The sequence below is a fragment of the Marmota flaviventris genome, chromosome 10, assembly GCF_047511675.1.
Source record: "Marmota flaviventris isolate mMarFla1 chromosome 10, mMarFla1.hap1, whole genome shotgun sequence".
NCBI classification, from domain to species: Eukaryota; Metazoa; Chordata; class Mammalia; order Rodentia; family Sciuridae; genus Marmota; species Marmota flaviventris.
In genome coordinates, this window is record NC_092507.1 from 68,275,167 (window position 1) to 68,298,235 (window position 23,069).

Below are 23,069 nucleotides of genomic sequence, written 5' to 3' on the forward strand. Positions count from 1 at the left end.
ACTTTTATTCACATCATTTCCTAGGTTTTGAAATGTATTTGGCACTCAAGATTTTCTACTGCGTAGATTTGGACCAGAAAGATGTTTTGTTGTACAAAATGATTGTGAACTAGCATTTGTATAACGAGACCTTAAGACCCTGGGAAAAATTTTAAAGATTTTTATGAAGCTCAGTACACATTCTTCAGCTAAATTTTGGCATAGTTTCAATTTGAGACTCTGCTGAAATTCAATTGGTTTATTTTGTAATTAAAAACAAGGAAATCATAGTAACAAAAATATATAATGTATGGCACTTTTGTTTATGATAGAAACATCCATAAAGAAAGAAACATGTTCTAACTTTTCTCATTACCCCAAAGGGAATTGCATCTTTAATCACACAAAGCACAACTGCTTTCTAATTTTGTTTAAAGTGTTGCAGTACTTACAAAAACCAGATCAGGTTATTATAAATCTAGAGCAAATTAGAATCATTGGCCTCTGCTCAGCTCTATGTGAGGGTTCTATGTATATCATAAATTTAATGGTATATTAAGACACACATCTGTTTCAGCTTTGTAGAAGTTAATAATCTAACTACAGAGTATTTAAACACTTCTTTCATTAACTGGAAAATTCATGCAGGAAGAGACTTCCCTTGGTTAGAGGGTACAAAATACTTTACTTCCAAATTTTGATAATCTATAAATTTACCCAAGCAGTTAAAAATAGTTTTCTAAGTATTCAACCTAGTATCTATTTTTGATATTACATGATTTATTCCTGAATAAAAATATTCAATATATGCATATATGTGAGCATTATCATCTCAAATCTATACCTGCATAAAATAAACATATATGTAATCATAAGTGTACATTATACATATATAATCATATAATCATAAGTTTATATGTATGTGCCTGTACATAATCATTTTGAAATAGGGCATTGGAAAGAAAGTAAATATTGAGTAATTACATGAAAATGTCAAAATTCATTCTTGTAGATATTTTTCAGATTCCTTACTAGATTACACAACTTTATTTTTAAATCTGAAATGATAGCCTTCCTGGGATTCATATTATTTAAAAATAATTCATATTCTTGTGTTCCATGAACATTTACATTTTATAGTCAGCAATTATCCTCAACTTTTTTCTAATTTTATTTTAGCAAACTATAAATATTTTTTCTTGTTATACCCATCACCTTTTTCTTTTAGACATGCCACTCTGCATACAGCAATTCCCTAGTATTATAATGAATTATTGTGTTTCAATTATCATTAGATAATAAGCAGGAAATTAGTTTTTCTTGCAATATATTTTATACTGTCTGAACAATTAAAAATATGACTTGAGAGTTGGAGATATAACTCAGTAGTAGAAGACTTGTAGCCTGCCTTAGGCTCTGGGTTCAATCCTCTGCTTTGCAGAACCAAACAATAACAACAAAAACGAAACAACCAACCAAACAACTCCCTGCCCCAAGAATATGTGATTTGAATTTGGGCCATTAATTCAAGTAGTTAAGGACATAGTCCTAATTAAACTGGGGTCAGAGATTAAATTACATTTCCAAAATGATGGTGGGCACTCTTAATATACTAATCATCCTCTTTAGTTATATTGTAGATTTGTGATTTTGGTAAGCAGGACAATTTAAAAAGAGTATGGATGATTTGGTAAAACACATTTCCATCACCAAAACAAAAGCATTCAAAGAATATCCAGGTGATGGTTCAGCAATATCTTTTTAATGTAGAGTTACTGAACAGGTTATTTATGTATTTTTATTTTTAGCCTAATTTTTTCCCCATACTTTCTTCAGTAAATATCATTCGACAAAACCAAAAACTTATCACTATAAGATAATTTCAATATTCTTTTGAGGTATAAATAATATTCTAATGTGATTTTAAATTCGGAAGCTAATTCTAGAGAAAACTCACTTTTTTTTACCTAAAATACTTACTTTTACTTATCACAAAAGCATATGCCTATTATATATCATTGTTTGGTCTAGGACCTGAGTGATTGATTTCATTGTGACCCTAAGAATGCATTGTAAAGAACTGCAATGGGTTGAAAACTGAACCATAAAGATTTAAATTATTCTTGAGAATAGAGATAGAAACATTCTATTATCCTATCAAGAAACTATGTGACTTGAGGAGAACTGGGCTTAAAAGACAGCATTTTAATTTGCAAATTTCTGTTCTAGTTCTTACATGTTCAGACAAATTTATTTTTACTAAAATATGCACAACAAATGAAAGCCTTGAAAAATAAAGCTACAGAGTGGAGTAAAAAGAATCACAATCATGCCTGCAATCCCAGCGATTTGGGAAGCCAGTGGGAGCAAGAGGATTGCAAGTTCAAGGCCAGCCTCAGCAACTTAGTGAGACCCTGTTTCAAAATGAAAAAAAAAAAAAAAAAAAGAAGCGTTAGGCATGTAGCTCAGTGGTACAGCATCCCTGAGTTCAATCCTCAGTACAAAAACAAACAAACAAACGTCATATTAGAAAACAAAATAATGAAAATGTGTAACGCCTAATTTACATGATCAATCAAAGCCAAGGTCAACATCTCATATTACACAGTTTTCAACCATAAAATATTTTCAATAATGAAACAAATTTGGTGTTTAAAAAAATACTAAGGCTACATATTACAATTATTATTTCATGCTGTATAATTATGAAAACTTTAATGTATTTTTAATACATTTGAAGTATGATATAATTATAGCTTTGGCTCTCTAAAATCCAAAGAAGGCATTTGAACTAGTTTTGTGACTCTTAACTGCCTTTAGCAAGTTTTGCCATACTATAACAAAATATGACATGAATAATCAAAGTCATATTCCCAGAGGCACTAAAAATTCCATTTTGACTATTCTGCACAATTCCTATTTGGCTATCTTTAAGGGTTCAGATTTGATAGAGAGTTACTGCTACTATTAGCCTTCTCTTTGCTTTGTTCTACACCAAAGCAATGCATTATACTTTACCAAGAACTGCACATTCAAACAAAAAATTGTAATTTTAGGTTACTCAATTTATCTTCAATAATTTCAAAGAAAGTTTAACGACATTTCATCTTCTTTGTTTACAGGGGTAGAGGTTTGCACATTAAAAGGAGATAGGGAAGTTTAAAAATATTTTTAGTTGTAGATGGACACAATACCTTTATTTTATTTATTTATATGTAGTATTGAGGATAGAAACCAGCGCCTCACATATGCTAGGCAAGCAATCTATCACTGAGCTTCAACTCCAGTCTTGGAGGTTTGTTTTTAAACCACATATTTTAAATAAGAAAACATTTGATTATGAGTATTTATCATGAACAAAATAGTGATTGTAAATTAGTATAAATAGCTTTTATAAAAAGCTGTTCTTACAGTTACATTTCTTGGTTTGACAGAGCATTGATAGAAGAAGATCTATAAGACCCAATTATAGAAAATCCTCAAGGTGTAGAGATTAACAAGAATTATGGGAACAATCTATGGGAAAGACTAATTCAAAGTTTGTGCAAAACTCTGCATAACAAAAAATAATCATAGTCATGATTATGAGGGATATCTTTTTAAATTTGCCTGCTTTTGAGTATCATGATTGTAATTGTATAAAAAATTATATTTTATATACAATTATACATATTTAAACACTTGAAACACAGAAAATGTCATGTAGCCAGTTGTAGTGGTAGATATTTTAAAAAGTATTAATTACAAAATGATGGCTATTAATAGTATGTGTGATTATATATTTATAAACAATGTCCTTAAGCACAGCAAACCATAATCATATGTATATTATACTTTAAATTATCTGTACTTTTATGACTCACCTCTACATTTTGGGTAAAGTTTGACCTTGGACAAAATTTACTCAGCCTAGAGAGCTGGGAGAATAGTTAAAAACTTACTGGTATTGCCAAATGCTTTCATATGTTTCTGCTCTCATGGAAAATGAGTTTTTATTTCTTTTCAGCCTACATGTGTGGTAAAGCCAAAATGAAAAACAAAGCTAGCAACTTCCAACCAATTCTAGTTGAGTTTGGTATTCATATATTGCTTTGATCTGCTCTAGACCTTTAAAATAGTTCATTTTCTAGAGTAGGGAAAACTAGTTTCACTACCAAGTGTTATCAAACAGTAATTAGGAAGAAAAGGAACCTGAGTTAAATTTAGGATAAAATTAGTTGATTTTACTTCTATTTCTGAATTAGAGTGTAGAGTAATTTCACTTTGTTCTTCTTGTTGTTATTGTTGTTTGATGTTTGTTTCTTTTGAAAACTTTTATAAGCTCTAATCACAGACAAAACTATGCTCCCTCAAATAGACACAGTCTTCCCTCATTGATACTTCTCAACATCTAAATAGTTCAAACTTCTTGGAAATTTTCCACCCTCGGTCAATTCCCAATATCTTTTCTTCATCCCACCACTGAGCAGCCCCTTTTTAGACCACTGGCTTGTATATATCTAAGTTTGCTAGTGTGAAGAAGCTACCATTTTCTTGACTTACTCTAATCACAGTATTTTTCAATAATGTCCATCTCCAAACTTCTTTAGGTTCTTTAATTCATTTCCTAAACTATTATTATTCATGTTCTGTTTTGACAAATACCTGATTACTTCCCTTTAAATAAATATAGTTGGAGGGTAAATAAATTTAAAAATTAGCATACTATCTATATCAGAAATACATAAGCCCATTGAATAAAATAATCTTTAGTTTCTTCAAGTTGCTTAAATTAAAAACACGAGTTTCTACAGTTGGAAAAAACATGTATGGTTAAAATGCTTGAAGCCCATCAATCTCTCTAACCACATAAACTAATGAGTTCCTTCTGTTTTCTTTGAATGAAATCACCATGAGTGGTTAGATGTTGATTTAACATAAAACAAATGGAAATGGGTGTTTCCTTTGTCCTTTGTAGATTTATTTTTAAAAACAATTAGCAAGTATTATGAATAAGTCAATGATTTTGCCATTACTTAAATAAAAATTTAGATTGAGTAGTTAAATTGATTGGATTGTAGGGAATGCAGAACATATTCTAACTTTCCTTAACATGCTCACATCTGCAGATATTATTAAGCTTCTTTTTTTTTCCCTTACCATAACACCTGTATTGTTATAAATTATGTTTTGAATTGTCATGAAGTGTCAGGTAAACTATGTTTTGGGGATGTGGACATACTCTGTGGAGTATGTCATTTAGGTGTTCCTTTGTAATGGCAGATTTGTGGCTAACAGCTTAATTTTGAATGTATCAAAATAATTGAATGCTTTCTTTCAATTTTTCTTTATGGATATACAAAGAAATTTGAAATGTATTATGTATAAATAGAAAAAAAAAGAATTAAAATTGCTTCATACTTAAAACACCTTGAAGAAAGATAATTTTGGACATAATTTTAAAAAAGCAGCGAATTATTATATTCTTAGGAAAAAAGTGTTGAACCCTTTGAACTCTTTAGAATTCATATCTAACTGCATTAAGATCTGCAATTTGCATAGGGATTTTTCCACTCCCTATAGTTTTAACTGTCTTCTGATAAGTTCTTTCCCCTTCTAAGTCTCCTTTTTTTGTGACTGTTGTCTGTTTAGGAACATAGTGGGAAGTGACTCACTTTATGTTCTGAACATCAAAGAATGTCAGACCTATGAAATGTAGACAGTGGGTTCTTAGATTCTTTCTGGGAGAGTTAAATAAATAAGTAAATGAGCCAACATATGGGCAGCTTAATTCAGGCAAAAATGTCTATTGATTACTTACTAGGCTCACTAATAAAAACTTCAGCCTAAGTTTTGCTTTCCAAAAGGAAATAGGATTAGATTGATCTATGCACTCATTGGGGCTCCTTGTGAATTATGCCCAGATGATGTTCAAGATGAACAAAAGAAAGGGGCAACATTTTTTTGAATAATCAAATTATTAGTCTGACATACTATGTTTTATAATTCCAAATAAATTAATTATAAGTGCTAAAGGGGACTGCGATATAAATAACATCTGAGATCTATGAATTCCAATTGTGCCTTCTTTTCAACTAAGTAGTCTGATTCAATATTGCAAGGTAGATTTGTTGTATTTGTGAATTTTGCCATATGTAAAAACTTAGGTACATGATAAGGTTTTACACCAGGTCTTCATAAATGTACTTTTTTTTTTTTTTTTCCAGACTAGTTTGAATCGTGTCTGGTAATATTTAAATTATGTTATCTAAGAAATTCCAAACTGAAGTGTGCCTGTAGTTTAAAGAACAAATGCTCTGAATTGCTCCTTTTATTTTTTAAAATGGTGAAATGTTAAAATACCAAGATCAAATAGAAGAAACTGAATTAGCCAAGATTTTTGTTTTAATCTGAGAATTATAATGCATTGACTAAAAGAGCAAGTTCAGTTATTTGGACACATGTACATTTAACTTATGATTTTATGCAAGTCAAGAACAAACTTGACCAATAGTTGGATTAACTTCTGTACTAAAGATATCTGGCTTTGTGACAAAATGCTGATAGGTATTTAGAATCATTGTGTCTTTTGAACAATCTACTGTTGACATTTTAATAACATTGTTTGGAATGATTTCTCAAGAATGATGACTGCAACATACCCACAGAAACAAAAAGTACATATTGTTTCTGAAAGCAAACAAGATCAAGTTTCATCCTTTTTCTAGAGGTTTTAAATCTTGGAAAATCAGTTTTTCCTGAAAACTAAAGCAAATGGCTTCATTCATTAGTAGAATCAGTGGTTTATGAATAAACCTGAAAACTTGTTTTCAGCTCAGAGATTTTGAAATAAAAAAAATTCCAGATTTGATTTTCTTCGTATGTATAAGACAATTAACTGGGTTTTATATATTTTTTTCCAATGTGATTTTTCCTGTAGTGGTCTGTTCCCTTCAGTTTGGGTCTTGCTCTGCCTGGCTGTCCGCTGACACTGCCAACAGAGAGGGGCAAGGAAGTGTGGTCAGAGGACAAGAGCAAAAGCAGTTTCAATGTAAGGAAATGAGGGGAAACAGACCGAACAGCACTATGAATATACTTGGAGTAAAGAGCCTTGTAGTCTCCTTTCCTTCCGTTGCTTATCCTGGTGAGTTTAATCAAAAACAAACAAAACGCTCTTGTGAAATATAGTCAATAAAGTCAAAGTTTAGCTAGCTCAATGTAACTACAAAGAAAAAGTCATCGCAATTTAAAAAAAATGTAACTTTCATTAACGAGCGCGCCGGAAATCTCAGGTATCAAAGACGCATTAACCCTGGAGCGTCCCCTGCGCGCTGCAGCCGGACGGAGGCAGCCGCGGCGAACAGACGTTCTTTCTCCTCAGAGCAGTCACACAAAAGGAGGGCTGCGGAAACTAAAAGTTTAAGGGCCTCCGGCTTGGTGCGTGGAGAAAAGAGAAAACCTGGAGACGGGGTGGGTAAAAGACGCATCCTGGGCGTCTTTCCCGAAGTCCAGGCAAGGAGAAAGCTCTTGGGCCTGGAAGAAGAGGGGAGGGGGACCCCGAGCCGCTGGCCAGCCCCCTGCGCCCACCCTCCGAGGCTGGAGCGCTGCCCTCCGCCGCACTCTTCTGAATACCCTTCACCCAGTTCCAGAAATAAAATAAATGTTTTTAAAGTGCGTGTGTGTGGACAGGATGGAGAGCGTGCGCCGGCAGAGCGCGCGGAGGACCAGGCGCGCAGTAAGTGGAGTTTGGGGGGGCGGGGTGGGGCGTCTAAAGGTTGAATGGGTGCGTTGATGGGGCGGGGGGGGGGGCGGCTGGATGCGGAGCCCCGAGACCTGCGGCGGGGGGAAACGCGAGCCGACTGGGTGAGGAGGGAAGGGGAGGGGCACGAGCCGGAGCAGGCCGCCTCCCGGGCGCGTTCCGTGGCCGTGAGCGCGCGTCCCTCGCCGCCGCCGCCGCCGCCGCCGCCGCCCGGACAGCCCTGCGGCCGCCCCGCCGGCGGAGCCGGGGCCGGCCTGTCCTCGGGCGGCAGCACTGCAGTCGCCACCAAAACCCGAAAGGCTCGAGCCCGTAAGTGTCCCCTTCGCTCCTCCCCGACACCCCCACCCTCCTTGGGCGCTCTGCCGCCGCAGCTGCTCAAATGGAGTGGAAAATGGCCATTGGGCGGCAATGAGTTATAGATTATCTGCTCCACGTTTTGTACTTAGCTGCCTGTAATCTTCTTTGAGTTTGCCCAAGCCCCTTACTGGAAAAATCAGGAGGGAGAGATTTGTCCTTTGCTGCTGTACACGCTAATATGTTTATATGATTAGCCGAACTCCGGTGGGGAGGGGGGTAGGTGGGGATTTGGTGGGGAGGAGGAGGAGGAGGCTGGAGGTGACTCCAGTTCAGACCTCTCCGAGAGTCTGTGTCAGGACTTCGCATTCCCCCGTCTCTGTGCCTCTCCTCTCCCTCTCTCCCCTCTCTCCCTCTCACTCTCTCTCCGCTCACACACACGCAGAGGTGCTGGAGCAAAATCGGGAGCTTACCGGAGAATTCTTTGGGATTGTTGGGGGCATCTCCCCTCCGTTGCTGTGCGTGGCGTGACTCTCCCTTGATCCTCCCTGCTTCCCCGAACCTGAGTTCTCGTCTTCAACCTTTCGTGGTGCAGCGGCCACCGCTCAAACCTCGGCGGGGAAATCCGAAATGTGAGGAGGGGCCGCTGCTGTCTCCTGCCCCGGGCCGCAGGGTCGGCGCGAGGGATGCCAGTGAGGACGGCGGGCTGAGGGGCTTTGCCTGACAAACTGAGTTGGCCTCGTGCCGCGGGCGTCTACTCGCCTGCCCCTCCCGCGGCTGCCGCTTCGAGGGGACTCCCAAGACTGTGCACCTCTGTCAGGCTTTCGCCTCCACCACCCCTTTCGCTCTGATTCCCGAATTTTTTTTTTTCTACTAAGGGAGCGTGCAGTCAGGGGGTGCGTGCGCGTGTGTGAAAAGACCTCTTTCGCCGAGCGGCGTGTGGGAAACTGCGGGAAAATGTTGACTTAACCCCTGGAGCCGCCCGGCGCTGGCTGCTTGGCTGGAGGCGGCAGCGGCGGCCGAGCAGGAGGACCCGCCGAGCTGTGGGGCCGTGTCCGGCCGGCAAGCCGCGGCTCTGCCTCCCGCGCGGACTCCGCAACCGGCGACCCGCTCGCGGAGGGCTTCGGCCTTCTCCAGCCACCCGGCTGCTGCCCTCTGCGCCTCTCCCTGCGCGCGGCCCCTGTGCCAGACGGCCCTCCCCCGGGGCACGCTCTCAGACCGAGGTAAGAGCCGCGGGAGCGAACAATCGTACCTCTGTGCCCGGCTTCGGAGACCTGTTTGCTTTGCGCCTCCTGCCTGGGGGGTGGGTGCTGGAGGTGGAGGGAACCGCGGCTTAGTCGGGCTCTGTCGTCTCTGTTCCGCCCGGCAAGGGGAGACCCGCGCTCGCAGCTCTCCCCCTCCCCCCCGGAGAAATCGATACGCAGAACTCTCAGTCCGGTCCAGCCTGCTCCTTTTCTCCTGGATCTAGTGTAACGCTTTCGAGGCACCAGTCGTTGGTGGGGACTATGTGGGGCCGGTGTAGGGTTGTAGAATGGAGCTGCCATAACATGCTTTTTTTTTTTTTTTTAATTTATTTAAAAGCTTGGGATCCGAAGGTGCCACTCGCCCTTTCACAGTCGGGATGGGGAGGGGAGTGTGAGACTCGCCCTCCGCGGGGCAGCTCGGTTCCGGAGGTGCTGGGCCGAAGCCGGGCGGAGAGCGCGCAGTCCCCCTCGCTCCCCCTCCCGCCTGCAGACCCGTCCGGGTCTGTAAGTGGAGCGCGGAGGCTGAGCCCTGGGAGCGAGTTCAGGGAAAGTGGACGGTGGGGGAGGGCTTGCAGGAGTTGTTACGGGTTGTTGTTTCTTCTTGTAGGTGGTTAGGTAATGTGGAAAAGCGAGGATGACAGCAAAGCGCAGCCAGATGTGGCCGCGCCAGCGTTGGGGCTGGCAACGATTAGGGGCGGCTAGCAGCCGCTGCCGGGGAAGACTGGCGGGGCGGGAGGGTGGCGGAGCCAAGGACCCGGTGGGCCACGGGGAGGGCAGAGAGCCTCCCGGACCCGCAGTGAGAGGGCAGCAGCGGGCCGCGTTGGGCCTGCAGGAGAAGTTACCGGGTGTGGGCTCCTGGGATGCCTTTGGTGTAGGAAACCTAGAGGAGCCTGATTTGTAGGATAGGGGTGCCAGGTTGGGAGCCAGCTGCTGGAATAAGGCGTGGGAAGACCGCGAGGAAAGAGGAGACTCCTGTGCTAACTGACTGTGGCGACCCCCAAACAGAGGGGCCAGGACAATCCAAACCGCGAAAGCGCCCCTGCAGTGTGGAGGCGCGCTTGCAAGACTCTTGCTTGGGACCAGTAAAGTTTGTTCCTTTCCCTGAACTACGGGGCTTGGATTGGAATCTTCACTTAGGGTCAAAGTATCGCCGAGCAGAAGCTAAGGAACGTATATATGTCTTCCATGTATACATATATATTAAGTTTTGCCTTTACTTTGTCCTCTAAATGCATAGTTGGAGGGACAAGTCTAGCAGTATCCAGCGGTATCCGTCTTAACCTTTCCCGGTCTTCGAGGGACTCCTCCCCCTTTGTCTTTTCCCTCTTTCTCGCCCCCCTCATTCCATTCTTCCTGATGCAAACTGTGCTGTCTCAGATTCAGACCGAGGAAATGTTTTCCTCCTGTTTCTTGAAAGGTGTCAGGCTGCTTAGCAGCTTCTCTAAGCAGCCTGGGAGCGTCTGAGCTGCAGCCACCAACCATATGGTTCCCGTTACAAAGGCCAGGTTCTGTGGCAGTCGCCTCTTCACTCCACCCCCAATTCTTTGATTTTCTTCTGCATTTTTTACACTATGCGTGCTTCTCCTTTCTTTCCCTCCAGAGGCGTATGTTTAACGGACGTAGTTGGTTCATTCATTTCTCTGTCAGTGTTTCTCTCTGGAACTGTTCCCACCGAATTTGCTCTTTGCTCACCTCAAGTTGCACAATGAAGAAAGTCGCATCCTTTTGGTAAATAATTACCTGTTGGGGAATCTCTTACCAAATCAGGTTTGATCTTGGGCAAACTTTAAAAAATAGGCACTACAGAGGCAATATTCATCCATAGGGGAAAAATAAAATAGTTTATGGGGCGCCAATGGTAACGTTCCAAGTTGGATGGGACTGTCTTGACCTAGCTAAAGGTAACTTTGTAACTTTAAATTTAGTATCCTTATTTTTCTTGAGAAACACTGTATAAGAAACTCTACTTAAGTTCAGGTGTGTTGTGGAATATTTTGTTTTCTTTCCTTCCACCCTCCAATAAATTTATGCATGATAGAAAGAATACTAACAGAACAAATGTTCTGTTGTTTAGTTTCTTTAGACATTCCAATTCTCTCCTTTTGTTGGTTGCCTCTAAAAGAGGTGCCATTTCACATCATTCTGCACAAATTGTTTGAATTAATGCAAGTGTGAATTCTTACCGTTTGAAGGGGACTATTAGCATATCAAAGGTTTCTTAGCTTCAGCTCAATTGAGAAAACTTCAGCCTGTCTTCCATTTGCTTCCAAGCGGAGGCCCAAAGGGCAATGAGAATTCTAAAGGGTAGAAATAGGGAGGTGGATTCAGGCTTGTGTTTCTGAACTTTTACTGTTTTGTAATTATGTGAGCCAAAAACATTGTCTATTGCTGTGGATCCCTTGCAAGTGGCAAGACAATTATTTTCTATTGATAAATGGTTTGTTCCTAGAAAAAGGGTGACCTTTTATTTTATGATATTCACTGTTGCCTGTCTTTTGGGGTCCCTTTAGTGGAAGTGAGAAATCCTTTCCATCTAACTTAATGCTTTTCTAGGGCCTTCGGTTTGTTATATTAGTAAAATGAGAAAGGTTTTTAATTAGTCTTAAAACATTTTTTTTTGTGTGTGTGTGATAAAGACAATTCTATGCACAGGAAATGTCTTTAATAGTTGATGAATTAGTAGGGAAAAAAGCCAGTGGAGGACATTTAGAATCAAAAACTCAACATGAACTTTATGAAAACACAACTTCTATTGGAAGTAGAAGGTTGGAAAAGTTTTCTAGGTGATAAAGATCCAAATTTTTATGAATGCTATTTAAATAGAGGCAATTCTGTTTCAATATTGAGTTTTGTTTAAATTTTTTTTTTGTATTTTGCCAAGCAGAATTATTATGCTCAAAGTTGTTCTATATTTGTTAATATTTATGGTTTATTTGCTTTGTATATTTTACATTCTTATAAAGCTATGTTGTTTGAATTCCTTTTAACAACTCAATGTCCATGAATGAAGAAACAAGTAAGAACAAGTAGTTGGGTCATTTAGGTCAGTTTATAGAGAGCAGAGGGGTCAAGGGAGAATAACTTTTATCTTCAATTAGGAAAGGATGAAACCTAGTTTTAAGATGAAAACGAATTTCATAGAAGGTTTGGAGATTTGTAAGTTCATGTATTTTATAGAGTTTAACCTTTGAGGGTTGGTTGTCTTTGAATGGGAATTGATATTGTTTTCTTAGAGACTGGGTTGTTTACTAATATTCAGACTCCTTGGTTTAATTTTAATATTGGAAATGAATTCTAATATGACAGTTTAAGATGAGGAAGAGCCATCATTAATTGCCCAACATTTTCATCTTTAGTTTAATAGGAATGGTGATTTTTTTTTTTTTTTCAGATTAAGGTGAGGTTTTTATTTTTGTTTTTACTGCCATTGAAATTGTTTATCATTACCCCCAAATCATTTTATGATCGTTTATCTGATCACTTCACTTATCTAAGAAGTAATTTAGTGGTTAAAAAAAAACCCACCTACATTGATGTAATTGCTGTTATTGCATTTAAGTTGCTGTTAACTAGTCTGCTTTGAATGCAGAATGTTATAAAGAAAATATATAATCTTTTAGAACTATTAGTGATAATCTAAAAATTGTCTTGAAAACATTGATCTTCATTTTATGGTGGTGATCCTAAATTCAGCAACTCTCTAAAGGTGTAAAATGCAGTGAAAAAAAGATATTTCAACATTTAGATGACAAAATTGGACTACTTAGAAAAAAATTAACATGCTGTAGAAGCACTTCAGCTGCCATTTTCAATCACTGGGTTACTATGTGTTGGCAACAAAACGAATTTAGAAATACAGATAGCTCTGGGAGCAGGTAGTTGGGGGAATTCAGAATATTGAATCATGTGGTGTAGAACAAACCAATTACTTCAAGTTTTGACTTGAGAATTTCCAATAAATAAAATTTATTCCAGGCATTTGACTGCTTTATTAGTGGACTAACACATCAAAGCAGACAACAAAACTTCCAAATGTTATAAAAACTAATATAAATATACAGATCTCACATGCACTGCTACAAGTCTTAATTTAAGACAAGTAGTTGGAGTTTTTATTGCTGCAGTTTTCACAATCAACAGAAACGTTAACACCAGGCTTCTGGGTGTTTCCTTTCTTAAAATGAACAAGAGGAGAACTTTAAAACCAAGGTTTACTTAAGGTTAGATCTTTATTTGATCATTACTAAAGCTTTCTATGTTTCATTAAAAAAATTAAAATTGTATTTTAGTGTCTTAAGTAATATGGGAGTATGGGAACTAAAATTCAGCTGTCATGAAGGTCAAGAGGTAACTAGAAATATGCAAACCTTAGTAATAAAATATTATTGCTTTATTTTCTAACAAAATATTTATTTGACCTAACTTTTGTGAATAAATATTTAAATAATAGTTTATTAACAGGTGTGGCATGGAATAAAGGAAGTATTACAATTTGTTTCAATCTATGAGTTAAAAACACTTGTACCTACCTATGAGAAACCTGTTTTCATTTTAACAAAAATTTTTACCACTTTCTCCATTACTGATATTTAAGGAACACAGATTAGATGTAATTAGAGTAAGAATGAAATATGGTTTTGGGAATGAAAGAATTTAACTATTTTAACAGAAATGTTCCTCAAAGACTTAACACCTTTGCCTCTTAATTCTTTGTATCTGATTTTGAGTCTTGAAGGGCTGGCTTCACATTTGACACATGTCTGCTTTTCTGCAGAAAAGGTTCATGTAAAACAAAAGTGCAATTATTTTTGAGGTAATATGTGTTAAAAATAGAACACATAAATAGGTTCATAAGATTATTTAGGTAGGCTAGTATGCCTAACTAAAAACTCTGCAAATTGATGATTTTGATAAAGCGCCCAAAATGGCAACTTTAGCTACTAACCCTTAAAAGAACTTGAAATCCTATTAATGTTTTGGCCATGTCAGTTTCTGTAATTTAAATATTAGCTCATGTTACTTAACTCCATAACTATTTTATAACTATTTTCAACAAAGATTTAAATGTTTCTATTTCAAGGACAAATTAAAATCAGAGATGCCTTAACTTCTGTTCCATAATACTAATTCTGGAGCCCCACCCAATGTTTATGTCTTCAAATAATTCTTGATTGAAGGTTGAAAGGTTGAAAAGTATTTAATCACTTAGATTACTGTAATCAGAGGTGATGTGATCAGAAAAATAAATTGAGACTATTCTCTGAATTCTTTGTTACTTAAGATGCTCTTAAAGATTGGTGAGTAGTGATTATTATTATTTTTAAGTGCTTTAAGAAAATGATTTAGGAAACGTTTTGTTTAATATACAGGTAAATAGTTAATTATTGAAACTGTATATTTTCAATCCTAAAATGATATCTTGGCCTAGTGTGATAACTTTTAGAGGTGTAACTAGGGTCTTTTATTCCTAAATTTAATTCAGGACGTCAATTTGGTATTTTGAGTTTTGTATGTAGGTTTTGTTAAGCACATGTTATAAACTGGCAATCCCGTAATGTTATTTCAGTTTAAGTACTTATTTTTTAGGTGAGTCATGGTGTGATAACAAAAGGAAGGTCTTAATCAACCAAAAAAAATACTTTTTTAAAAATCAATTTTTTACATCATTTATCTGATGACTAAATGTATTTTTTAGATATTTTAAAATATATTCTTACCCAACAATTTTAAAAAAGCTTACAAAAATCCTCCTGTATTTGACAAATAAATGCTTTCTAAAGAAAAAAAAAAGTTGATCCAATGAAGGAACCAAGCGCTTAACACCTGCAAGTGAAGTGCAGCTTATAGCAAAATGCTATTGATTGTTTCAGAAGCACTGAGCAAGTTTAAATACAATTTGTTTAATTACAACAAAAATGCAGTTTTATGAAGTAATATAGTTTGTCTTCATAGAGGATTTTATGCATTGTGTGGTGGTAAGTAAAATCCCATCACAGTTGTATAAATTTGTTCAATTACTAGAACGGCTAAAAGAAAAAAAATCAATTTAGGTTGAAAAGCAACAGAAATTAGATTACCTTGGTTAGTAGGAATTTGCCAGCAGTGTCTAAATTGCTTAATAATATCAAAAGTTACCACTTTTCACTGTGTAGGAATCTTGGTGCCTACACTTGTTTACTTGGTGATATTCATTGTGTGAACATTATTTTTCTTTTTGTTTTCAATTTTTTTTTTTTTAAATGAAAGCTATTACATAAAAAAAACTACGTCCACTTCCATGTTTTGGCTTGATTTAGAGGTTTTTGTTTAGTAGTTGCTTTTCTGGATTTCTAGAATTTGTAATCAGTTGATATTTCAGATTAGTGTAGTGAAATATTAGATGCAATTTTGTGAACCAGAAGAAACCTAATCCATCAGCGAGGAAAACTAGTTTATTATGAGCAATATAAACATTTTTCACAATTTTTTATTACTGACTCTAGAATTGTACCAAATCCTAAATCTTAGATTCTTACAGCAGTAAAGTAACATGGGATTCATTGAAGCAGATAGCTGGGCACCTGTTTTATTAGCACCTTGATTCATTCTGGTACCAGATTTACGGAGGTGCAAGAACAGCCACAACCATTGCTCAAAGCCACCCGGCTGTTTTTGGGTCATGAAGTCAACTTCCTGGAATTTCTGGGGAAACCAGTTGAAAAGGGAGGACAAATGTCACTTTAAATAGAGATGTTTAAATCAGATTTCTGCCTGAGGGTAAAATTTAGGTCTGTTTTAGCCCGGATGTAATGTCTCCCTCTACAGAGCACAGCATTAATCACGACGACATGACAAGAGAACGTATGCTGAGCAAAACGGGCCCCTGTTGGTCTTGTCATTGATTCTCCCCCCCAAACTAGGAGGAGTACATTATAAACATTAAAATTCACCCATGGGGATTGCACCTTACTTAATCTTCGAGTTTCAGTGTCAAAATTAGTTGCCTTAAAAGAAGCCTATTTAGGGCAAAATAATCTCAGGAAGACTTTTTTTTTTTTTTTTTTTAAGAATAGAGTCAGTACTGGAATTAGAACAAAAATATAAGGTGAGAAAGCAGCCAGGTTAAGCAGAAGTTAACTTGAAATAATATGATAAAGTCTATATTCTGTTTTAAGATGTATTACGTGCCTTTAAAAAATTATTTGATAGTAGAGAAAAGAAATTTTGATTAAAAAATGAACTATTAGTTCTTCACAATGAGCAGTAAGAGTGGAAAAGATGATTACCTTTAGACTTTACATGAATTCAGACAAATACTATTTTGTTAGAACAAAACCAGACACAGTCCTGCATCATTTTCTGGATGAATTAATAAAATTTTCAACCATAGTAATAGCAAGGAATGATGTGCCAGGAGGCTGGTTCCTAATACTAAAAAGGGGTGTAGTTTTGCTCTTTCAGATATTAAATAATACCTTTTAATTCCTTTCTTGGCCAAATATATACACATATGAGCAGACAATTTTTGCTGTGTTTTCTTTCTGTGTATCAATATTTTTGACAGATATTGGCTAAAAAGTAGTGCACGTTGAAAGTAAAAAATCTGTGTAATTAAGATCTCTTTTAAAACCGAGTTTGGAAATGGTGACTTGTTTAATATCTGTTCTGCTCTCAAAGATATTTTCTGCGTTTGGACCATGAAATGCTTGTATTACCCACACTTTGCATCTTTTTGTAGGTATTTTTACGTCAGTCTACACCTCAAACTGATTATTACCCTGGATTTAGAGGACAGTATAATCTATCCCCAATTACTGTCAGAAATGGCTCTTGGCTGCTGGGGGGGGTCGTCTCCCCCCACCCCCCACCAGGTGACCTTGCTTTTGACTAATGCTTTCTCTTGTAGAGGATATTAACAGAGTTTATTTGTAGAAAAAGTAGAAGAGAATTCAGTTTTGTTTATAAAGTAAGGTTTAATTTTTATCATTCTTAAAATTCAAATACCGAGACAGTAGTTTTCTATATATGGGGTGAAGCATTACAAAATTTTAGATAAAGTCTTTATATTTCTCTTTTATGTCAATTACATTTACTTAATCAGTTTTCAACTTCAATTTACATAAAAAAAATCTCATTGAAAATAATTTTCTCCCTGTCTTTATTTGGAGCAAAGGATTTCTTTGTGTGCAATTATTTTTTTATTCCACTGATATCTTCCATATGGAAGTTTTATTTCTTGACATTAAAAGCCTACCATTTTTTAGTGTTTGCTACTTGGGTTATTGATTAGAAATTATAGTACACATTACTTATACAGCATTTTCTCCACTGATCATTGTGTTCTTAATCTGAGGATTCGTGGTGTATTTTAGCTCTTACATTTTCCTGCTAAAGACTGAGAATGCTTGGAAAAAATTTAATTTGGGTAATATTATAGATTTATGCATTTATATCCCAATAATTGTACCTATGTTCAGAGTGTGAGGGTGGTTTTGTGTATTAGGCGACAGATGATAAACTGAAAATTGATGTACTGAAGATACCATCTTATTTTTCATTTTCAGAAAATGGGTACAAAAGTAATTTTGCTTCCTATGCACCAACAATTATGCTAAGATTATGATGTCCTAGACATTTTCATTTTTGCTAAGGACATTTAACTGTTCTTCCCTTTTTACATTTCTGTCATGAGGAAGATAATATGTGGCTTCCTCTTGATAATGCAGCAAACGAATGCGAATGTTACCCCCTCATGCTTTTTCTGCTGCAAGTGGTATGATATCCATAGTGCCACAGAAGCCACCTTTCATTAATTTTAAACTGTGTCTACATCTTGAAAATCTTAAAATATCAGAGAAACAAAATTTGATTTCTTAGGGGAAAAAAATCACTAAAAATGCTGCTTATTTGCCTTGGCTTTTTTTTTTTTTTAACCTTATTTCCTTTGTTTCCATGGAAAAAAGGTATATAACTACGATCTGTTCTCTCTGTGTGATAGTTCTGTATGTTGAGTATGAAAGTTTGCTTATCTTTTACAATTTTAGTTATTTTTATTTGTGGTGCTGGGAAGTGAACCCACCCGAGGTCTTATGCGTGGTAGACAAGGACTCTACCACTGAGTTAGGCTCCCAGCCCCATGATTTCATTTGTTCAGTGGTATTTTAGAAAAATAATTTAATATTTGTTTAGTAAGTATTTTACAGTTACTGAACTGACAAGTATTTGTCAGTTCATTTATAGGTAAATCAAACTCCATTTGGTACAGATTTCTAGTCACATTCTTTATATGTTATAAAAGTGCTGTGTGCACGCTAGAAGAGAGAAGTCATAAATAAGGGGCATCAAGCATCCATCAAACAATTTTTGGTAACATTGTACCCAAAGACTTTGAAACTGTTCTTTACTTTTTCTTTTTTGCCCTTACTTTTTCTTTTTTGCCCGGTTGACAGAAATACACCTTAATCTCTATATGCCTGGTGTCGGGGGGGGGGGGGGAGAATGTGGCAAAAATTAGGTTTAGATAAAGAGAAATCTACAACATTTTAAAAAATGACAATTACAGAAGGGTTTTGCAACTGAGATCAGTTTCATCAACACACACACAAATATTCTCCTGGTTTAAGTTTTGGAATTAAAATACGAAAGAAATATAGTTTTTACTCAAATATTTTAAAATCCATCTTTTGTCTTTCACTGTAAATCAATCATAAGATTCCACCTTTGATTGTTTATTTTGTGTTCAGAAGATTAATCAAATAAATAGGCTGCACAGCTTTGTTTTGGGTGGTCTATCATTTTAGGCTGGTACAGTGTAAGTAAGGCAGTGTTTTCTTTTCCTTGAAATATACTTTGTGTAACTGGCTCTTGGATGACTCAAAAGTCTGTGAATTCTGCCTGCTAGATCTTCTTTATTACACAGGCTAGAGGACAAGAATATTCATGCTGAATCACAAATTTTGAAAAGCAGTTGTTTTACTCATAAAGGAGGAGGAAACAAGGCTAGGTAGTAGTATTTCTATAAAAGAGTAGCCTGCATTTTTACACAGGCAACTGCCTGCGTGTTTCAAATATTTTTGCTAACTCTTGTTATTACCTGCAGAGGGAGCTTGTATATGAGAAAAATAATCAAGGCACTATAAATTGATGATTTTCTTTTGAAAATTACATTTTATTAATATATTTTAAGTTTTTGTTTGAGAAAAATGGCTTTGAGGGAAGTAAGGCTTTTTAAGATTAGCCAAATAATAGTGAAATTTAATAGATCAGTGCCAAGTGTTTATCATGTTGTATATTCATAGATTACAAATGTAACTTTTTATCTTAATCAGTAAAACAAATGTGAAAGATAATTGTTATTAGATTCATTTTGAGGTTTTAAAAATTTGTATAATTGACTAAACGTCTGGGAAAGTGACCACAGAATTGTCCCTGTTTAAATATCTGTTGGCCATTAAAATAGACAAACCAGCTTTTGAGATAATTTTCCTGATTATGTGAAATATTAAATGATCACTAAACAAAAGAGTAAGTTACATGCCTTTACACTTACTAGATCAAATTAGATAAATTGCACATGCTTTTTTTCTAAAAACAAAGATGATCACTTTGGATTAATGACTTCTACATGCAATAATGGGCAAATTAGTGCAGTGACACTTAAATAAGGATACTACCAGTAAGGACCTAATATTAAGTGATCCAGAACACCGCTGGCTAACTTGGAAAAAAAAGAACGTAAACAAAATGGACAGTTCTTTTTAAGAATGTGTGTTAATTAAACTTCTAAGAAATTGTAAGACAAATACTCAGAAATGTTTGAGTTTTGCATTCAGGTGTTTTGGTAATTAGGGAGGTAAGCATTCAGGACTAAAAGTGAGCAAACTTTTTACATTGCCTGTTTATACTTTTTTTTTTCCCTAGGAAATTGAATGATAGGGTAGTACATTAAAGTCTATTAAAAATCAGTTCTAGGCTGGGATTTTAGCTCAGTGGTAGAGCACTTGCCTAGCATGTGTGAGGCACTGGGTTCGATTCTCAGCCCCTCATATAGCATATAAGTAAAGGTCCATTGACAACGAAAAATAAAAATAAAAAAAAATCAATTCTGTAATTTTACATTTTGGTAATGTTACTTCATCATTTCGCTTGATGGAAGGTGAGAAGAGGAAAGGGTATCCACTTATACTTCCTTCAAAACAGATATAATAGTTTCTCTCCCTTGTTTTACTGCAGAATGATATGAGAATTTTTAAAAAATTTACTTTTATTTATTTTTATGTGGTGCTGAAGATCAAACCCAGGGCCTTGAACGTGCTAGGTGAATGCTCTACCACTGAGCCACAACCACAGCCCGAGAAAAATATTTATTTTGTATTTTAAAAGGCTTTGGTTCTTGGTATGATTCATTGTTTTAGATTTATTATTATTAACTAGTCTTTACTAATATGAAAAATCAGATTGTTATTGTTACACAGAGTAATTCTCTAGTTAAGAAAACTTATTTATTAAAGATATTTATGGTATTGGCAGGGGCTTTTGTATGAGTATTACCCTCTCAGCATGGCCCTGCATTATCTTAAAAAGTCTGTGTGCTACATTTGTGCAGAGTATTTTCATAACAGGGCAAGAATGTTAGCAACAGCAATTCTACTTCAATAGGATTATGATGGTGTGCTTTACAAAATTACATAAATGCTCTTTTCCATAGAATGATCCATAGGTATTCTTTGCTGCTCAGTTTATGTCATTGTCCTAAAAAATATGATAAAAAGATTTCTTATAATACTTGATACTGAGTATGATAGGCACTGGAAAATGGAATCTGATATTACAGTTCACTACCTTTTCCTTCTAGTAAATACCGTAGCTCCCTTCACAGGGAAGTAAGGGTTACTGGAGAATTCATTCCAGGAAAATTGTTACGAGAGGCACAGTAACTGTCACGGAGTGCATAACTTCTGTGGTGTTATTGGAAAGGCACAGCTAGGGTAAGTTCTACTAGCGTTATCTTAAATTTGAAGGTAGACTACTGAGTGGTTTGTAAAATTATGAAATTAGAATCCATAGCAAAAAAAGAAAAGTGTCATTAAAAAGTTAATTTGTAAGTGGATTATTGGTATTTTATTATATTGGAGATGTATGACAAAGAAGTTAATTACTACCAACTTTTCAGTTTAAAATAGCCCAGATAGTTTTTGTAAATTATCAAAGAAATTTTTATTAAATGTTCTTGAAGAATTTAAATTTATGATATAACATCTACTGCTCATTTGCATGTTATTTAAGAGTAAATGAATTATTGCTCCTACATTTATGTGAGCAGATTGATTTTTTTTTTTAATTTATGAGTTTTATATATTTTTAAGAATAATATCTCAAGAAAGAGTAATGTGTTGTGAGGTGATTTCAAATGATTTTCTTATAAGCTTTATAAAACTGGAAGCTTTCTATTAGAAAAAACTATATTTTTATAATAATCTTTTTTGAACCAGGAGTAAAAATATGTTAAGCATTTTAGCTGGAATTTAACAAAACATATTAAACTCTAGTAATATTTAAAATAATTTATATGTACATATATGAACTCTGTAATGTGATGCATGTTTTAATAGCTATTCAAAAGCAATAAAACATTTTTAAATTGTCTTGTTAGTCCTAGAATTTAAAAAAAACTTATTTTTTAATTTATCTACAAAATAGGAAAACAATATTTGTTGCTTTTTTTGGGTATATTTCAGAGGCAGTTCTTTGGTCTGTTTCATAGATTTTTTTTTTCAAGTTGAAGTCTAACAAAGATTTAAACATATTTTCTATTATGTACACTTTATGTAGTAAATTTGGTAGCATTCAGATATATTACCAAATCAAAACTGTGCTAAGAATGAAAATGCTAAAATCTTAGAATATCAAATTTCTATTATTTTTCAGAGAATAAAGTTGAAAAATTTACCGATTTCCCCCAATAAATTAAAGATAGTAGTCTTATCTTTACATAAAAATAAAAACAGCATTTAAGGAAATACCTATAATGCAAAATAAAAATACTGATGCTTACTACTCTATGTAACTTTATCTTTAATATAAATATGATTGGAACTTTTTAATATTCTTCTTTAAAAAGAAAAATTAAAACGCAGTCAGTAAAATTATTTTATCACTGAATTATATGTAACAGTTTTAAAACATTTATATTTAATCCTCTTTGAATGACACTGTTGATTCTAAAGACATTATTGTTTTGACCAAATACAAGTCAAAGCTGAAAAAATAGGTTTATTACTTGTGTTGGAGGCTCCCAACAAAAGCTAACTAAGAATCAGGCAAAAGATTTAACATAGGCATTTCAGCACTTGTCAGAGCACAATCAGAAATGCTTTGCTGTCTCTGAGTAGTAGTTACTGACCTCCAATAGCTTTGACTAAGATAAGAATAAAATACCTATATCTTGGAAATTATTTGAATTACACTTTCAAGAAAAATCTTTGTTTAGTTCTGTGCTATGTGAGATTCAGATAATAGCTGCACCACATTAATTTGAGAATATACATCAGAGCACTTCTCTATTATTATAATCTCCATAGGAATTTAAGATTGATTGATGCTTGTATTTTATAGAATTACGGTGACATAAAAAGTCATAGAAAGAGGGTGACCTAGATTTGTTAGTGAACTTGCCGGTCAAACATAACTTACATGCTTTGCTTATTTTAATGAGGTAGCCGTGTACCTCTTGTGTGCTTTATTTCTCACTATTTTTGTTTACTGTGTTACTAAATAGAGGTATGTAAATCCTCCTGAAATTTCAGCCTGGAATCCGTATCTGACATGTTTAAATG

The 23,069-nt window shown here is 35.8% G+C and overlaps 1 protein-coding gene across 12 annotated transcripts in view; it reads left to right on the forward strand.

Annotated features, from left to right (window-relative positions):
* The first annotated feature begins 7,628 nt into the window (after positions 1-7,628).
* The window catches only part of Adgrl2 (adhesion G protein-coupled receptor L2), a 192,818-nt gene continuing 177,377 nt past the window's right edge, over positions 7,629-23,069 (forward strand). For 9 of the 12 annotated variants that reach the window (XM_027935118.2, XM_071617971.1, XM_071617975.1 and 6 more), the window contains exon 1: positions 8,452-9,234. The gene's annotated coding sequence lies outside the window, so the exon portion shown is untranslated. Of the gene's footprint in view, positions 7,694-7,931; positions 8,027-8,451; positions 9,235-23,069 lie in introns of those variants that run through there. The other 3 variants (XM_071617972.1, XM_071617974.1, XM_071617973.1) reach the window with 3 other exon arrangements.